This window comes from Mobula birostris, chromosome 2 (genome assembly GCF_030028105.1).
Source record: "Mobula birostris isolate sMobBir1 chromosome 2, sMobBir1.hap1, whole genome shotgun sequence".
In the NCBI taxonomy this organism is placed as follows: Eukaryota; Metazoa; Chordata; class Chondrichthyes; order Myliobatiformes; family Myliobatidae; genus Mobula; species Mobula birostris.
Window position 1 is genome coordinate 99,652,182 of NC_092371.1, and position 13,685 is coordinate 99,665,866.

Sequence of the window (13,685 nt, forward strand, 5' to 3'; positions counted from 1 at the left end):
GTAGCTACTCCCACCACCATCCCTGTTTGTGTGTTCCACACACTGACTGCTCCCTGTGTTTCAAAGAAAACTATCCTTTCCTCCCTCATTTTACGTTCATGCCTCTGGTATTTGTCACTTCCACCCTGGGGAAAAGATTACCTACTTTATATACGCCTCTCACCATTTTATATACAATGGTGCCTTTGCCACCCCCATTCTCCTGGTTTTATCCCATCTCTTCTCTTTTAATCTCACCCAACTGCATTTTGATTTGGTTTCATTCTCTCTGTCATTGCCATTGTCTCTGCATTTAAAAATATTTTATCTCGCGCTCTCCCAGATTCTGAAGGAAACCTGAAACATTAACTACTTTTCTCTAAACAGGCTCTGCCTGATGTGAGAGTAATTTGTGTTTCATTATAGATTTTAACAGACCTTGTTATAAATGTGATCGATTCACATGTTGCTAAAGTAAAGTTCAATACAAGAAAATTGGACAGGCAATTATATAACAGAATAACACACACAAAATGCTGAGGACCTCAGCAGGTCAGGCAGCATCTATGGAAAGGACTTAACAGTTGACGTTTCAGGCAAGAATCTTCATCAGGACATGAAGCTTCAACAATTTATTCCTCTCCATAGATGCTATCTGACTAGCTGAGTTCCTCCAGCATTTTGTGTGTGTGTTACTCTGCATTCTCAGCATCTGCAGAATCTCTTGTGTTTATCGTTTATATAACAGTCCTTTGTTTATTGAATATTAACAATGTGAATTTTGAAAACTTCCAAATCACTTTATGCACATACAATATAATCAATCTATGTATGTATTTATATGTATTGCATTTTTATTACTGTGTTCTTTATCTTATTGTGTGTTGTCTTGTTTTGCATTGCATCAGATCAGCAGTACAATTATTTTGTTCTCCTTTACATCTGTGTAATGGGAATTACAAAACAACCTTGAATCTTAAATCTTTAATCTGGAACCTTGAAATCAAAATACTGCATTTGCAAATGCAAAACCATTAGACATCCCTCAATAATCAGCATAATAGCTATTAAATAGACTTGCTTCCCATCATTTGAGGCTAAACTGGCCAGTTAAGTGTACATTCTTGTAGTTTTTAATAGCAAACAGAGAGAAGAGAGCTTGAGTCGTGAGGAATGTGCACAAAACATTTTTTTCCTTTTGTACAGGCCAAGAACAGGCCATTCGGCCCACAATGTTGTTCCAAACCAGCTAAAAAAACAAATCAAAAACTACCCAAACACTAATGCCTCTTACCTACACCATGTTCCTCCCTTTTCCTTACATCCATGTGCCTATCCAAACATCTCTTAAAAACCTCTAACGTATTTGCCTCTACCACAATACCAGGCAACACATTCCAGGCACCCACAACTCTCTGAGTAAAAATCTTATCCCTCACATCCCTTTTGAACATATCCCCTCTCACCTTCTATGCTTGCCCTCTGGTATTAGACATTTCAACCCTGGAAAACAGATATTCTCTGCCCACTCTATCTGTGCCTCTCATAATCTTGTAAACATCTATCAAATCTCCCCTCAGTCTCTCGTGCTCCAAGAGAAAACAACCCAAGTTTATCCAGCCTCTCATGATAGCACATACCCTTTAAATCAGGCAACATCCTGATAAACCTCTTCTGCACCCTCTCCAAAGCCTCAACATCTTTCCTATCATGGGGTGACCAAAACTGAATGCAATACTCCAGATGCAGCCTAACCAGAGTTTTATAAAGTTGCAACCTAACTAATAAAAGCAAGCATTCCATAAGCTGGTATAGTGTAATAATAACAGGGTTGTTATGGTAGGAGATTTTAATTTCTCAAATATTGATTGGCATCTCCTGAGACCGAGGGGTTTATATGGGGTGGAGTTTGTTAGGTGTGTTCAGGAATGTTTCTTGACAGAATATGTAGATAAGCCTATTAGACGAGAGGCTGTAATTGATCTGGCATTGGAAAATGAACCTAGTCAGGTGTAAGGTCTCTCAGTGGGAGAACATTTTGGAGATAGTGATCACAATTCTATCTCCTTTATAGCATTGGAGAGGGATAGGAACAGACAAGTTCGGAAAGCGTTTAATTGGAGTAAGGGGAAATATGAGGCTATCAGGCAGGAACTTAGGATCCAAGGGGACAACGCTTTGGGGATCCAGAGCTGGCTTGCCCACAGAAGGCAAAGAGTGGTTGTAGATGGGTCATATTCTGCATGGAGGTCAGTGACCAGTGGTGTGCCTCGGGAATCTGTTCTGGGACCCCTACTCTTCGTGATTTTTATAAATGACCTGGATGAGGAAGTGAAGGGATGGGTTAGTAAATTTGCTAATGACACAAAGGTTCGGTGTGTTGTGGATAGTGTGGAGGGCTGTCAAAGGTTACAGCAGGATATTGATAGGATGCAAAACTGGTCTGAGAAGTGGCAGATGGAGTTCAACCCAGATTAAGTGTGAGGTGGTTCACTTTGGTAGGTCAAATATGATGGCAAACTATAATATTAATGGTAAGACTCTTGGCAGCGTGGAGGATCCAAAGGATCTCGGGGTCGGAGTCCACAGGACGCTCAAAGCTGCTGTGCAGGTTGACTCTGTGGTTAAGAAAGCATATGGTGCATTGGCCTTCATCAACCATAGGATTGAGTTTAGGAGCCGAGAGGTAATGTTGCAGCTATATAGGACCCTGGTCAGACCCCACTTGGAGTACTGTGCTCAGTTCTGATCGCCTCACTACAGGAAGGATGTGGAAACTATAGAAAGGATGCAGAGGAGATTTACAAGGATGTTGCCAGGATTGGGGAGCATGCCTTATGAAAAATAAGTTGAGTGAACTCGGCCTTTTTTCCTTGGAGCGACGGAGGATGAGAGGTGAGCTGATAGAGGTGTATAAGATGATGAGAGGCATTGATCATGTGGATAGTCAGAGGCTTTTCCCCAGGGCTGAAATGGTTAGCATGAGAGGGCATAGTTTTAAGGTGCTTGGAACACTGTGTGTCCGACAGAGTGATCAGCAGCACTGGGGCTCCAAAGCGGACTGTCTTGTCTCCCTTTCTCTTCACCATTTACACCTCAGACTTCAACTACTGCACAGATTCTTGCCATCTTCAGAAGTTTTCTGATGACTCTTCCATAGTTGGATGCATCAGCAAGGGAGATGAGGCTGAGTACAGGGCTACAATAGGAAACTTTGTCACATGGTGTGAGCAGAATTATCTGCAGCTTAATGTGAAAAAGACTAAGGGGCTGGTGCTAGACCTGAGGAGGGATAAGGCACCGGTGACCCCTGTTTCCATCCAGGGGGTCAGTGTGGACATGGTGGAGAATTACATATACCTGGGGATACGAATTGACAATAAACTGGACTGGTCAAAGAACACTGAGGCTGTCTACAAGAAGGGACAGAGCCCGTCTCTATTTCCTGAGGAGACTGAGGTCCTTTAACATCTGCCGGACGATGCTGAGGATGTTCTATGAGTCTGTGGTGGCCAGTGCTATCATGTTTGCTGTTGTGGGCTGGGGCAGCAGGCTGAGGGTAGCAGACACCAACAGAATCAACAAACTTATTCGTAAGGCAGTGATGTGGTGGGGGTGGAACTGGACTCTCTGACAGTGGTGTCTGAAAAGTGTCTGCTGTCCAAGTTGCATGCCATCTTGGACAATGTCTCCCATCCACTGGTTGGGCACAGGAGTACATTCAGCCAGAGACTCATTCCACCGAGATGCAACACTGAGCGTCATAGGAAGTCATTCCTGCCTGTGGCCATCAAACTTTACAACTCCTCCCTTGGAGGGTCAGACACCCTGAGCCAATAGGCTGGTCCTGGACTTATTTCCATCTGGCATAATTTACATATTATTATTTAATTATTTATGGTTTTATATTGCTATATCTATACTCTATTCTTGGTTGGTGCAACTGTAACGAAACCCAGTTTTCCTCGGGATCAATAAAGCATGACTATGACTATGGAAGTAGGTACAGGGGAGATGTCAAGAGTAAGTTTTTTACACAGAGAGTGGTGAGTGTGGGGAATGGGCTGCCGGCGCTGGTGGTGGAGGCGGAAACAATAGGGTCTTTTAAGAGACTCCTGGACGGATACATGGAGCTTAGAACAGTAGAGGGCTATGGGTAACCGTAGGTAATTTCGAAGGTAAGGACGTGTTCAGCACAGCTTTGTGGGCTGAAGGGCCTGTATTGTGCTGTAGGTTTTCTATGTTTCTATATTTCTAAGCCTTCTTAACCAGTTTATCAAACTATGTAGCCACTTTCAAGGAGCTATAAACTTGGATCCGAAGATCTCTCTGCTCAGGAACACTGTTAAGGATCTTGCCCTTAACAGTGTACTGTCTTCTTGCGCTTGCCCTTCCGAGTTGCACCACTTCACACTTCTCTGGGATTGGGGAGTGTGGTTGCTTAAAGTGAAGCCTACCAAGTCTCTCAAGGGTTTATGGTTGAACAATGAAGATTGCAGTGATCTGAGGAGGAAACACACACAGATCGAGTTGGGGGAGTGGGTAGCCCTTGGGGTGGTGGTATAACCTCATGTGGCCATGCCTCTGACAGCATTTGCTAAGAAACTAGGAAGTGAGATGACAGGAGTGTGTAAGTGTGTGTGTGTGTGTGTGTGTGTGTGTGTGTGTGTAAACACAGATACCTGTGTACAACTGTAGACTCAGGACTGAGTGTCTGCCCTAGTCTGATGTAATGTACATTGAAACCATCAAAACATACAGTGAAATGGATCACTTGCACCGGGGATGTGCTGGCGCAGCTCACAACTCTAGCCATGCTTCTTATACCAAGATAGCATGCGCTCAACTTATTAACCCTAACCCATACATCTTTGGAATGTGGGTGGAGACACCCAGAGAGAAACCCACAAAGTCGTGGGGAGAATGCGCAAATTCCTTACAGTCAGTGGCAGGAATCTGTCATGGTCCAGTCTGTGAAGTCCGCATTGTGGTTCACGGTCTGGTCCATCGATCCTTGTTCTGGTTTTTCCTGTTTTCTCCCTTATTCTGTTGGGTGCCTTAATTGAGGCACCTGATTCTCATTTCTGTCTGGCACATAAATACCTCTGCAAACCAGGGATGGGTGCTGGACTGTTCCCTTCCCTTCCCCTTCCTTCTGAAGCCTCGCCTACATTCCCGTCAAATTCAACTGCCAGAGTGAGACCGGAGCCTTGCCACGCCAAGATAAAGAACTATCTATCGTTGAGTTTGGAACTATCTCTTTGTGTCCCCGTGTTTAGTGTCCGTGTCAAAGAAGAGTCCCGGCCCTAAGTCCTGTTCCATAGGCGGGGTCCTGACTCTGTGTAAAGCTCTGACCCTAGGTCCTGTTCCCAAGGAAGGGTCCCAGCTCTGTGTTCTGTGTTCCTGTGTTCCAAGTTCCAGGCGCTGTGTTCCAGTCCTGTCCAAGTCAAGGCTTCACGTTCTCGTCCAGTCCAGGAGTCTCTCATCCAGTCCAGGAGTCCCTCAGCAGTTTACCTCGGCAGTTCCCTCGGCAAGTGTCCTCAGCAGTCATCCTGGCCCTGTGTCCAAGAAAGGATTACGGTCCTGCACTCCAAGGAGGAGTCCCAGCTCTGTACCCAAGAGCCTAACCAAGCTGAGTCCAAGAGCTGAGCCACATCTAGTTCAAGAGCCACGTTCTGTGCTGGAGGTTCCTCACCCAGCCCGGTGCTGGACTTCCCTTGTCCTGTCCAACCCACATCCAAGAACCTCGTCCAGTCCAAGCCAAGGCTTTGTGTTCTCGTCCTGTCCATATGCCTCGTCCTGTGCAGGCTTTCCATGTCCAGTTCTGTAGCCACGTCTTGTCCTTGCCTAGATCCGGGGTCTGAGCCCGAGTCAAGACTCAGGTTCCGGGTCCCTGTCCAGTCTCTAGCTCGGAATGCTAGTCCAGGCTCCTTGTTCCTTGTTCCCTGTCCGGGTCCCGTGTCTCTTCTAAAGCCTCCATCCAATCTCCAAAAGCCTCCCTTACTGAAGGTCACCTTCCACCTTCTGCCTTCATCACTGATCCATCCTCTGTTGGTGACCATTCCATTTTCCACAGGGAAGGGAGAAGAGCAGCAGAATAAACTGATGGGTTTAACACTCTGCATCCGTCATCAGTCACAGATTCATACAGCACAGCCCCGTCTAAACCTTCAGGTTTAAGATAGCGCTGGTGAAGCTCAATGTCTACTCATCAGTGGCAAACTAAACAAAGGAAACAACTAAATACTTTATTAATCTGGTAAACGATCATCAGAAACAATAGCTTGTAACTCCCCTTTGGACTTAGAGGCGAGTCGATGCAGTAGAACTGGGCGAAGCCAGCGGAGGCAGGTAGAGTCGAGGCAGCGGTCCCATTGCCAAGAGCAAGGAAAAACCAACGTTTGCTCAATCTAAGTGCCAGGCCGAATTGGAAAGGTCAAGTACAGGCCGAATCGAGGCAGCGGTGTCCCGGCCCAAGAGCGTGTCGAAGTGACAGAGTTCGACATTCGGGTGATTTAAGCCACGGGCCAGATTCAAAAGGTCAGGCTTTCAGGGCTGGAGGTGAGGGACAGGTCGGTTCAGATCACTGCTCTGTGATGTTTTATTCAGCTCTGCGCTGAACTGAGGCTGTGGCTTCATGTCTATAAATGAAATCTCTTTCGTGGACTTCAGTTCAGAACACGGTTTGCTGGCTTTAATTCTTTGTACCATTGATTCATTTTCTCTGCACATTGGGTGTTTGACAATCTTTTCTTTTAATGGGTTCCTTTGGGTTTCTTTGTTTTGTGGCTGCCTTTAAGGAGACGAAGATAAGTTGTATATAGTATACATACTTTGATAATAAATGTACTTTGAACTTTGAACTTGAACTGGTTTATGCTGCCCAAGATCCCCAACCTATACAGTCCCTTTGCCCATAGCATTCTAAACCTTTCCAATCCGTGTACCTGTCCAACTGTAATTTAAAAGTTGTGATTGTACCTGGCTCAACCACTTCCTCTGGCAGCTCGTTCCACATATGTACCACTCTGTATAAAATGTTGCCCCTCAAGTTTCTATTAAATTTTTCCACTCTCACCTGAAGTTTATGCCCTCAAGTTCTTGATTACCCACCCTGGGGTAAAAACCTTTTGCCCTGCATGATTTTATGCATTTCTATAAGATCACCTTTCATGTTGCAAGGAATAAAGTCGCAGTCTGGCCTTCCTGTCCCTGTGACCCAGTCCCCTGCGTCCCAGCAATATCCTGGAGGTTTCGGAACTCTGTTTCTCTTTCCAAAGCTGCTGCCTAACACACTAAGCATCTCCAACATGCTGTGCCACAGGGATTGGTTCTGGGCCCATTGGGGTTTAGCATCTGTAATAGTAACTTAGATTCAAGCTGCCTCAGCAAATCTGTGGATGTCCCCTAGATCGGAAGCATAGTGGGCAGTCAGGAAGGCTAAGAAAACTTGCAGCGAGATCCGTGACCAGCTGTAAAATGGGCACAAAAGTGGCAGATGTAATTTAATGCAGATAAGTGTGAGGTATCGCACTCTGGGAGGACAAACCAAAGAAAGACTTACACAGTGAGTGGTAGGTGTGCTGTAGAACATTAACTTCCCGAGTTTTGAACTCAGTGCCTTGACTGAAAAAGGTGAACATGCCATATTCCTTCGACAGCACAGAGATGAAATAAAGCACTCACCCTTTCAGCTAAGGAATGGGTCTTGTTTTGAATGCCCCATCATAAACCATACAGGGCTATCGACTAGAGGGGAAACAGACGAGGTCTCAGTGTAACGTGGAACACCTGCCAGGGGTGCTGGTAGAGGCAGATGCATTAGGGAGATTTAGAAGACTCTTAGACATGTGTCTGAAAAAAAAATGGGGCAATGTGGGAGGGAAGTGTTAGATTGATCATTGAATAGGTTAAAAGATCAGTACAATATCGTGGGCCAAAGGGTCCATATTGCGCGATGTGTTCTATGTAACATCACAAGTGAAGCAGCACTGGTAACAGAGAGACACTGACTTGGTACAGGATTCAAACAATGAACTAGATTTTAGTAAGCGAGTCTCTTCAATGCACTGACTTTGGACCAAAAGGCAAGAGGACCATGACTAATGCACAGTATAGATCAGGATTGGGATAATGGAAATGACGTTATCCTCATCAGCAGACACTCTGTAGGTGGGCGGGATCAAGATTGGGATTGGTATAATTCAAATGACATTAGGCTCATTAGCACACATTCTGTGTGGATGGAACAAAATGAAAAGTTTGGATTTAATCAAATCCAAATACTATAAACAGTTTAATTATTACAGCTGTTACACTATTCAAATTAGTGACGCATATGGGCATTTGACTGTGACCCATCATAATTGATTTCACAAGGAGCCCTTGAGAATGTTTAATCATTAATAAAATTCTGGAGTGTTCATCAGACTCACGGCTGTGTAAATAAGCACACAATGTTAACAATTAAACCAGTCCCTTAGTAAATGCGCCTCTTCTGATGAGCCACAGAACCTCCGAGGTCCTCCAGCACGAGCCTGCCCCAGCCTGCTCTTCCACAGGTGGGGACAGGGACTGCAGCCAATACCATTCACTCATTCTCCATCTGACTTCACATTCTGTCACCTCCAATCTGGAAACAAAACAGGGGAGAGAGAGAGGGAGTATTGAGAGGAGGAGGGGAAAAGAGACGGACAGAGAGTGAGAGAGAGAGGATGAGAGAGTGTAAGAGAGAGAAGGAAAGGGGGAGAAGTGGAGAGGGGAGGGGAGAGATATTGGCACAGAGAGAGATAGGAAGATAGAGAGAGAAGATGAATTTATAGAAATAGAAATATAGGGAGAACAACAGAGATGTGGAGAAATGGAGAAAAATAGGGACTAGAGAGGTCCAAATGGAGACATGCTGAGATATAGAGTTATAAAAAGATACTGGGAGATTGAGGGAGGAATATAAAGTCAGAGATGCAGACATATATAGACATAAAAAGGTACAGAGAGACAATGGGAGAGATATAAAGAATGAGACAATGTTATTGAGAGAGAAATATTGAGTGATGGAGAGATGAACAGATGTAGAAATATAGACACACGGAAATACAGAGAGGGGGAGAGTTTCAGAGGTAGATATATAGAATACAGAGATGGAAAAATAGTGTGATATTGAGAAATAGACAGATAGAGAAAAAGAAAGAAAGGGAGAGAGAGAGAGAGAGGGAGAGTGGGAGAGAGTAAAAAATGTGCCACTTACCTGATAATCTTACATGTCAGAGATCAGGTTCCACTGTAGACATATGAGCACAGAAATGCAACACTGCAGTGTGGCAGTGAAAGGGTGGATGCAAATGCCAAGCTGTTTACTGTTTACCTTTGCTGTGCTCTACATGCATTTTGAATTACATTTTATTAACTTATCTTTGGTAATATTTTGGCCTATGTGCTGTCTGTGATATATGTTGTTTGGGTGCACTTGGTCCGGAGGAACATTGTTTCATTTGGTTGGGTGTGCGTACAGTCAGATGACAACTTGAACTTGATGATTTGGGTGAGATCCTAGACTGAGGCTCTATCTACACTGTCACTGCATGTAAAAGATACAATAGCAATATTTCACGCAGAACTGAAGAATTATCCTCAGTGTCCAGGACAACACCTATCTTCAATTAATATCACTTAAAGAGATTATCTGGTCACAAATCCGTTATCACTAGTGAATATTTGCTCCACAAAAGTTTGAAACTATTTCTACAATATTATAACTGTGACCACGGTTCAGAAAGGACTTCATTGTCTGTGAAGAGCTTTGGGATCAGCTGAAAGGAATGCAAAAGGTCTTCGGTATCAGCATTTCATTTGCTGCATGTTCCATGACTTGTGGTGAAGTTACTAACTCTCCAGATCAGATTCCAGAGGTTGGCACTAACAATTCAGAGACACAAAATCACATCCCAGCAACTTAAATTCAGTTAAGTAAATCAACTAAAATTACTTATTTAAAAAAAACTAAATGTCAGAAGGTTTGGCATTCATTTTCTGTTGTTATTTGAGGAGAGGGGCAGTATGAGTGTGAGGGCAGTTTGTTGTTCTCGGTGTCGGATGTGGGAGGCCCTGGAGTCTCCAAGCCTCCCGGACGTCTACATCTGCGCCAAGTGCATCAAGATGCAGCTCCAAAGGGACGGCATTACGGAACTGGAGCTGCAGCTCGATGACCTTCGTCTGGTCAGGGAGAGTGAGGAGTTGATAGAGAGAAGTTACAGGCAGGTGGTCACACCGGGGCCACGGGAGGCAGACAAGTGGGTCACGGTTAGGAGGGGGAAGGGGAAGAGTCAGGTAATAGAGAGTACCCCAGTAGCTGTGCCCCTTAACAATAGGTACTCCTGTTTGAGTACTGTTGGGGGGGACAGCTTACCCGGGGGAAGCGACAGTGGCCGTGCCTCTGGCACAGAGTCCGGCCCTGTATCTCAGAAGGGTAGGGCAAGGAAGAGGAGGGCAGTTGTGATAGGGGACTCGATAGTAAGGGGGTCAGATAGGTGATTCTGTGGACGCAGTCCAGAGACCCGGATGGTAGTTTGCCTCCCTGGTGCCAGGGTCTGGGATATTTCTGATCGTGTTCAAGATATCCTGAAGTGGGAGGGTGAGGAGCCAGAGGTCGTGGTACATATAGGTACCAATGACATAGGTAGGAAAAGGGATGAGGTCCTGAAAGGGGAATATAGGGAGCTAGGAAGGGAGTTGAGAAAAAGGACTGCAAAGGTAGTAATCTCGGGATTACTGCCTGTGCCACACGACAGTGAGAGTAGGAATGCGATGAGGTGGAGGATAAATGCGTGGCTGAGGGATTGGAGCAGGGGGCAGGGATTCAAGTTTTTGGATCATTGGGACCTCTTTTGGCGCAGGCGTGACCTGTACAAAAAGGACGGGTTGCACTTGAATCCTAGGGGGACCAATATCCTGGCAGGGAGATTAGCGAGGGCTACTGAGGTGACTTTAAACTAGAATGGTTGGGGGGTAGGAATCAAATTAAAGAGGCTAGGCGAGAGGAGGTTAGTTCACAACAGGGGGATGGGAACCAGTGCAGAGAGACAGAGGGGTGTAAAGTGAGGGTAGAAGCAAAAAGTACTAATGAGAAAAGTAAAAGTGGCAGGCCGACAAATCCAGGGCAAGCATTAAAAAGGGCCACTTTTCAACATAATTGTATAAGGGCTAAGAGAGTTGTAAAAGAGCGCCTGAAAGCTTTGTGTGTCAATGCAAGGAGCATTCGCAATAAGGTGGATGAATTGACAGTGCAGATTGTTATTAATGATTATGATATAGTTGGGATCACAGAGACATGGCTCCAGGGTGACCAAGGATGGGAGCTCAACGTTCAGGGATGTTCAATATTCAGGAGGGATAGACATGAAAGAAAAGGAGGTGGGGTGGCGTTGCTGGTTAAAGAGGAGATTAATGCAATAGAAAGGAAGGACATAAGCCGGGAAGATGTGGAATCGATATGGGTAGAGCTGCGTAACACTAAGGGGCAGAAAACGCTGGTGGGAGTTGTGTACAGGCCACCTAACCGTAGTAGTGAGGTCAGAGATGGTATTAAACAGGAAATTAGAAATGTGTGCAATAAAGGAACAGCAGTTATAATGGGTGACTTCAATCTACATGTAGATTGGGTGAACCAAATTGGTAAAGGTGCTGAGGAAGAGGATTTCTTGGAATGTATGTGGGATGGTTTTTTGAACCAACATGTCGAGGAACCAACTAGAGAGCAGGCTATTCTGGACTGGGTTTTGAGCAATGAGGAAGGTTTAATTAGCAAACTTGTCGTGAGAGGCCCCTTGGGTAAGAGTGACCATAGCATGGTGGAATTCTTCATTAAGATGGAGAGTGACATAGTTAATTCAGAAACAATGGTTCTGAAATTAAAGAGGGGTAACTTTGAGGGTATCAGACGTGAATTAGCTAAGATAGACTGGCAAATGACACTTAAAGGATTGGCGGTGGATATGCAATGGCAAGCATTTAAAGATTGCATGGATGAACTACAACAATTGTTCATCCCAGTTTGGCAAAAGAATAAATCAAGGAAGGTAATGCACCCGTGGCTGACAAGAGAAATTAGGGATAGTATCAATTCCAAAGAAGAAGCATACAAATTAGCCAGAAAAAGTAGCTCACCTGAAGACTGGGAGAAATTCAGAGTTCAGCAGAGGAGGACAAAGGGCTTAATTAGGAAGGGGAAAAAAGATTATGAGAGAAAATTGGCAGGGAACATAAAAACTGACTGTAAAAGCATTTATAGATATGTAAAAAGGAAAAGACTGGTAAAGACAAATGTAGGTCCCCTACAGACAGAAACAGGTGAATTGATTATGGGGAGCAAGGACATGGCAGACCAATTGAATAATTACTTTGGTTCTGTCTTCACTAAGGAGGACATAAATAATCTTCCAGAAATAGTAGGGGACAGAGGGTCCAGTGAGATGGAGGAACTGAGAGAAATACATGTTAGTAGGGAAATGGTGTTAGGTAAATTGAAGGGATTGAAGGCAGATAAATCCCCAGGGCCAGATGGTCTGCATCCCAGAGTGCTTAAGGAAGTAGCCCAAGAAATAGTGGATGCATTAGTGATAATTTTTCAAAACTCGTTAAATTCTGGACTAGTTCCTGAGGATTGGAGGGTGGCTAATGTAACCCCACTTTTTAAAAAAGGAGGGAGAGAGAAACCAGGGAATTATAGACCGGTTAGCCTAACGTCGGTGGTGGGGAAACTGCTGGAGTCAGTTATCAAAGATGTGATAACAGCACATTTGGAAAGCGGTGAAATCATCGGACAAAGTCAGCATGGATTTGTGAAAGGAAAATCATGTCTGACGAATCTCATAGAATTTTTTGAGGATGTAACTAGTAGAGTGGATAGGGGAGAACCAGTGGATGTGGTATATTTGGATTTTCAAAAGGCTTTTGACAAGGTCCCACACAGGAGATTAGTGTGCAAACTTAAAGCACACGGTATTGGGGGTGAGGTATTGATGTGGATAGAGAATTGGTTAGCAGACAGGAAGCAAAGAGTGGGAATAAACGGGATCTTTTCAGAATGGCAGGCGGTGACTAGTGGGGTACCGCAAGGCTCAGTGCTGGGACCCCAGTTGTTTACAATATATATTAATGACTTGGAGGAGGGAATTAAATGCAGCATCTCCAAGTTTGCGGATGACACGAAGCTGGGTGGCAGTGTTAGCTGTGAGGAGGATGCTAAGAGGATGCAGAGTGACTTGGATAGGTTGGGTGAGTAGGCAAATCCATGGCAGATGCAATTTAATGTGGATAAATGTGAAGTTATCCACTTTGGTGGCAAAAATAGGAAAACAGATTATTATCTGAATGGTGGCGGATTAGGGAAAGGGGAGGTGCAACGAGACCTGGGTGTCATTATACACCAGTCATTGAAAGTGGGCATGCAGGTACAGCAGGCGGTGAAAAAGGCGAATGGTATGCTGGCATTTATAGCAAGAGGATTCAAGTACAGGAGCAGGGAGGTACTACTGCAGTTGTACAAGGCCTTGGTGAGACCACACCTGGAGTATTGTGTGCAGTTTTGGTCCCCTAATCTGAGGAAAGACATCCTTGTCATAGAGGGAGTACAAAGAAGGTTCACCAGATTGATTCCTGGGATGGCAGGACTTTCATATGAAGAAAGACTGGATGAACTGGGCTTGTAC